The sequence below is a fragment of the Arachis ipaensis genome, chromosome B08, assembly GCF_000816755.2.
Source record: "Arachis ipaensis cultivar K30076 chromosome B08, Araip1.1, whole genome shotgun sequence".
NCBI classification, from domain to species: Eukaryota; Viridiplantae; Streptophyta; class Magnoliopsida; order Fabales; family Fabaceae; genus Arachis; species Arachis ipaensis.
The window spans coordinates 48260763-48266018 of NC_029792.2; the positions used below are offsets into that span (position 1 = coordinate 48260763).

The following is a 5256-nucleotide window of genomic DNA, read 5'->3' on the forward strand; positions in this document are numbered from 1 at the left end:
TATTGATATAATATTATTTCAGGTATATATTTTGCAGGCATCAAAGAAAAGTGTTGAGTTATTTTTTAGTATATTTAAATTATTTATTGTTTATTAGAGAATTTTGTGCATTAAAATTTTCTAATAATTTATTATTTATTTTGAGCTAATTTTGATATGTCCTTACAGTAAAACAATATATAAAAATTTGTTGGTGGGTCTAAGTATTATTAAGTTATTTATGGTCACATTGAGTATATATGTTTGATTTATTGAAGAAAGTAGATTACTAAAACCAATTAATAACTATTTTAGAGTTAATATATTTAACATTGGATTAAGAAAAAACAAATAATACATAACATATTATATTTTTATTAATCAAATTATTATAATTTAAATTAATTTTAACAAAATAATTTAAAATTATAATTTTAATCTTATCACGTGCATAGCACGGGTTAATACACTTGTTATTAACAGTTTGTTGTAGAATTAGATTTCAAACAAGGACGCTGTTGGATTTAACTTTTTTTAGTTTGCACCAGGGTATCCATCAGGCCGGAAGCCCCCAATGACTAATCCCTCGAGTACTACAGAGGCACACAAAGTGGGCGACCCTCCTAAGCAAGCAAGCTCCATTCCTATCCTCCAATGAGTATTGAAACCGGGAGAGATGGTTAAGGGACACAGACCCTCATCCATCTGTGCCAACTTGCGTTGGTAGGATTTAACTTTGTTACTATTGAAAAACGGAAAAACGATTTAGCATTAATAGTCTAGTTTAAAGTAGAGGCAAACTCCAAGAACAAAAAAAAAATATTTGTTTGCAACGAAATATTTCTTCTCCTCGTATCATCTGTAATTTGAGTTTCACATGCCTTGTTAAGCACTATTGAGGTAAAATTTGAAACCATGCCCCCACAAGGTCTACAATTAACATCATGAAAAAATGCTCAATGTTATGTATTTATGCCAAAAGATAATCTCATCAAATATTACTAGACAGAACTTTTACCATGATTTCTAGATTCACTCTTCTTGCAAGTTCATGCTGCGAGTCTATCTTTGTGTCTAAGTGATAAAGTGTCTTTTCATGAATGTTCGCCACCATAAGGAACCAATGCTTGTGTTTTTCTTGATATATTGAAACATAGATCTGCATCGAAGTCATTGTTCAATATACAAATAAGATAACCATAAATGTAAATGGAGAAAAGGATAAATAGGTCCCTAACCTTTTGTCCTGCGGACATTTTCGTCCCTGACCATTGAAAAATACTTTTAAGTCCCTGACCTTCACAAAATTTGGACGGATCAGTCCCTCTGTCCAAATGCCTCCGTCAGGGACTGATCCGTCCAAATGCCTCTGTCAGATTTTGTGAAGGTCAGGGACTTAAAAGTATTTTTCAATGGTCAGGGACGAAAATGTCCGCAGGACAAAAGGTCAGGGACCTATTTGTCTTTTTCTCATGTAAATGTAATGAGGCATGAATTAGGTAAAACTATGTTCCACTCACAAAGTTAAGCTCTGTCAACAACTTCATGTATGTATCTGACTATCTGCATAACAACTCTAGTTACTGATATTACTCTCCATTTTCAACATCAGCGTGCACTTTGGGCTTTAGGAATTAAGCTAACATTTTGAGATTAAAATACATAATTTTAAATGGAAGAATGACGTAGTGCAAAAAATAATGGTAGGTACCAAACCATTTTAGTCGTATTTGCTAAAGCCATAAGCTGTAATATCTGGTTTGTACCCATAGTCTTATTACCATGCAACTAAGGGTCCTTGAAAAAACTTTCTTACTAAGAAATACAAATTAAAGGTTCCATTTAATATTATATTCATATATTGTGTAGCTGATTGGTTCTTTTGGACACAGGTTTGATAGGTCTTTCCTGTTTGCCTCAAAATTTTCTATACGAACAAGCACTTCAGTCAAAAATTATAAAACAATACATTAAACCATCCTAGGACAAGAAGTGCAAATTAAAATGAGTTTGTGAAGGAAAATGATCCAATCAAATATTACCAAATATATTGAACTCTTCCAAAATACTGTCCAATAAGATTAGTGGTATCTAGTGTCACAATCGACTGGTTGTGATGGTTTACCCCGAAAAATATAACGACAAGGGCAATAGTAGCGATTATTTTTATATGTTGTATCAAATGCAATAACATCTCAAAAAATCTTTTACTCTTTCCTACTTCGCCCATCACACCAAGATAGATTTGTCTTGTCAATTGGTTTTTATTATCCTTCAAGTACCTATAGAAAAGAGTTGGGTCTTTCATTTTTTCAAACATCGCAAGAACTGTGTGGCAGCATCACCAAGACATTGTTGCCTCTGTTTAGAAATTTTATTGTGGATGTCTTGTAACCCATACCCAATATTTTCATAACCTTTTGATTGACTTGCCAGTAGTCCAAAAATTTTAGGTCCTAAACTGCCATCTTTGAAGTTGTTGATATGAGCCATATCTACGATAGAAACTTTCCTATGGCTACGCAGCATTCTAGTAATCCGAGGATCAAGACATTTGTGGTTATGTTGATCACAAAAATAGGTAACAACCCATCTGGAACTATCAACATAGAATCGTAACTACACACGGGCGTTGCAGCCGCCCTCTTGCTTATGATTCTCCCTACTATAATATTTTTTCTCTCCGACTCCCTCTCGGTGACAAACGTTTTCATCACGAGTTGGTCGCTCTTTAACCATCTACTTTTGCTTTTCCTAGCATAAAACCCTGAGACTTTGCATATTTGTTATAAAACTCGAAAGCCAAATCCAAATCAAAGAATGTGTGCTTCACAAAATCATGTGTTGTCAAGTTATCGAAACTAGTGTCCAGGATTTGCTGCTTCAACATAATGCAGAGGCATTCATCTAAATTTACTTCTTGCTCTAACACTGTTACGTCAACAAAATCACCCTATATAGAAATTTCCCTTTCCATCAAACCAGGTTCATTTTCATAGGCATCATCCGTATATGTATATGAGCCTTCAATGACTTCATTTAAGAACAACTCTTACTCTTCAACCTGCTCAATGTCATACACTATTTCGTTGCACACAATTTCTTCTAATGCATGTTCATCTTTGTCTTCAAACTCATAATCTTCCTTGTCAACATTGTCATCTTCAAGAATTACATCATCCCAAAATAAAACCTCTTTTTCTTCTTCACAGCTGAGATCCTCACTATTATCCATGTATAATGTATAAAAAACCTGATAGCAAATAAGGGGCATATCACTAGAGGTTGAAATTGATGGTTGACCCAGAGAATATCCAGCACAAACAAATCCATTATCATTAGAGTACCATAAAGACCCAAAAAAAAAAAATCCATAATTTAAATAAAAGTTTCAATTGCAAAATAAATATATAGCACTTTATGGTTATAAGGGAAGCAACATCACATTAAACCAAATCAATCACAATACAAAATGATTTTTTTAAAAAATAGAAAAATATTAGTATTTGAAATTAAAAGAGCAATCATGAATATTATTAGAGAATATGTTTTTTTTTTCTTAGAAGAAAAAGAAAACAAAAATCATCCATAAAATGAAATCAGCAACTTATATGCACAAAAATGAGCAGAAGGAAAAACAAAGTTGCTTTCCCTTTGTTAGATTCAACATGAAAGTCAATAGAATCATGTCCATAGAGGGAAATTAGAAACCTCCCTATGCGTGCAAGGAAATTAGAGGAGAATAAGAAAATACGTGATAAAAGGAAAGTACCTACCTTGATTCATCCGATTCTTCTTCGCCAGTGTAATATTGCCACCTACCGCTGCTAGGGTGGAAGCCGTCTTAGACAGAAGAGTGGGGTGATGGCTCTCATATTTGTGAAAGAGCCTAGTAGCGGAAACGACACAAATGTCCAACACAAGAACAATATGAAAGCACTCACAACACAATATGACAGCAACTATAACAAGCAAATATAGCAAGTAAAGCAATAATAAGAACACACCGAGATTTTAACGTGGAAAACCCCCTCAATGTGAGAGGTAAAAACCACGAGTCGTCCAGACCAATGAAATAGCTCCACTATAATTAAATGAGGTACGAGAGTCTCAAACAAAGCACAAAATGTGCATATAACCAGCCAAAACATCAAAGCACCAAAGCTCACAAATGAAAAGCAAGAAGATGAAATATACCAAAAAAAATAGAGCTGCTGTCGAAGCAATTTCTCCCTCTGCAGAACTCCAATTAATATCTCCACCGTCCAGAATGAAGAACAAGATGTAAAGAATCTACAGTTCAAATTTCACGTCGATCCAACGGTGAAAGAATGAGAAACTGCCATTCCAAAATTGCTGCTCTTAGTAAAAACGGGAAACCTAATTTCTCTCTTACAAAGCCAATTTCTCTCACTGCAAGTCTCCAATCAACATCTCCACCGACCAGAATGAAGAACAAGATGATAGGCACACGCAGTTTAAATTTCAAGCCGATCCAACGGGGAACAACTGAGAAACTGCCATTTGAAATTTACTGCTTTGGACAAAAACGGAAATTCTGTTTTTCCCCTTCTCTCTCACTTGGTGGCTACTCTCTCTCACACTCAATGACCCCCAAAATCTAAATTAGGGTTGTGACACTAGGGTGCAAGAATAAACTCCTAAAATATTGGGCTTGGGCCTCACAAAGGAGAGAAAAATCCAACAAATCTCCCCCTTCTCGACTAGGTGGAGGCTCTCGCCATTCCGGCGATCAAACAACATGTTTCAAACTTTTCTCTTCACAATGCTTTTGTCATCATATCAGCACCATTGTCATCAGTGTGAACTTTCTCAAGTTTCAACAACTTTAAATCTAACACATCCCGTATCCAGTGATACCTAACATCAATATGTTTAGATCTTGGATGAAAAGTAGAATTCTTGGCAAGATGAATAGCACTTTGGCTATCACACAACAACACATAACGGTCTTGCTTAAAACCAAGTACTGCAAGAAACTTCTTCATCCACAACAACTCTTTACATGATTCAGTTGCTGCAATAAACTCTGCCTCTGTGGTAGAAAGTGCAACACATTTTTGTAGCCTTGACTGCCATGAAATAGCTCCCCCTGCAAACTTGACCAAATAACCTGAAGTAGACTTTCGAGAATCAATATCTCATGCCATGTCTGCATCAGTAAAGCCAACTAGAAAAGGTTTCTCACCACCAAAACTCAAACTCAAGTTAGTTGTACCTTTGAGATATCTCATAATCCATTTAACAGCATTCCAA

General features: G+C 35.0%; 1 long non-coding RNA gene across 1 annotated transcript; it reads right to left on the reverse strand.

Annotated features, from left to right (window-relative positions):
* Nucleotides 2030-3859, reverse strand: LOC107612655. Its single transcript, XR_001613832.2, has 2 exons — nt 3756-3859; nt 2030-3232 (listed from the first exon to the last, which is right to left on the reverse strand). It is a non-coding gene; the product is annotated as an uncharacterized LOC107612655 (long non-coding RNA).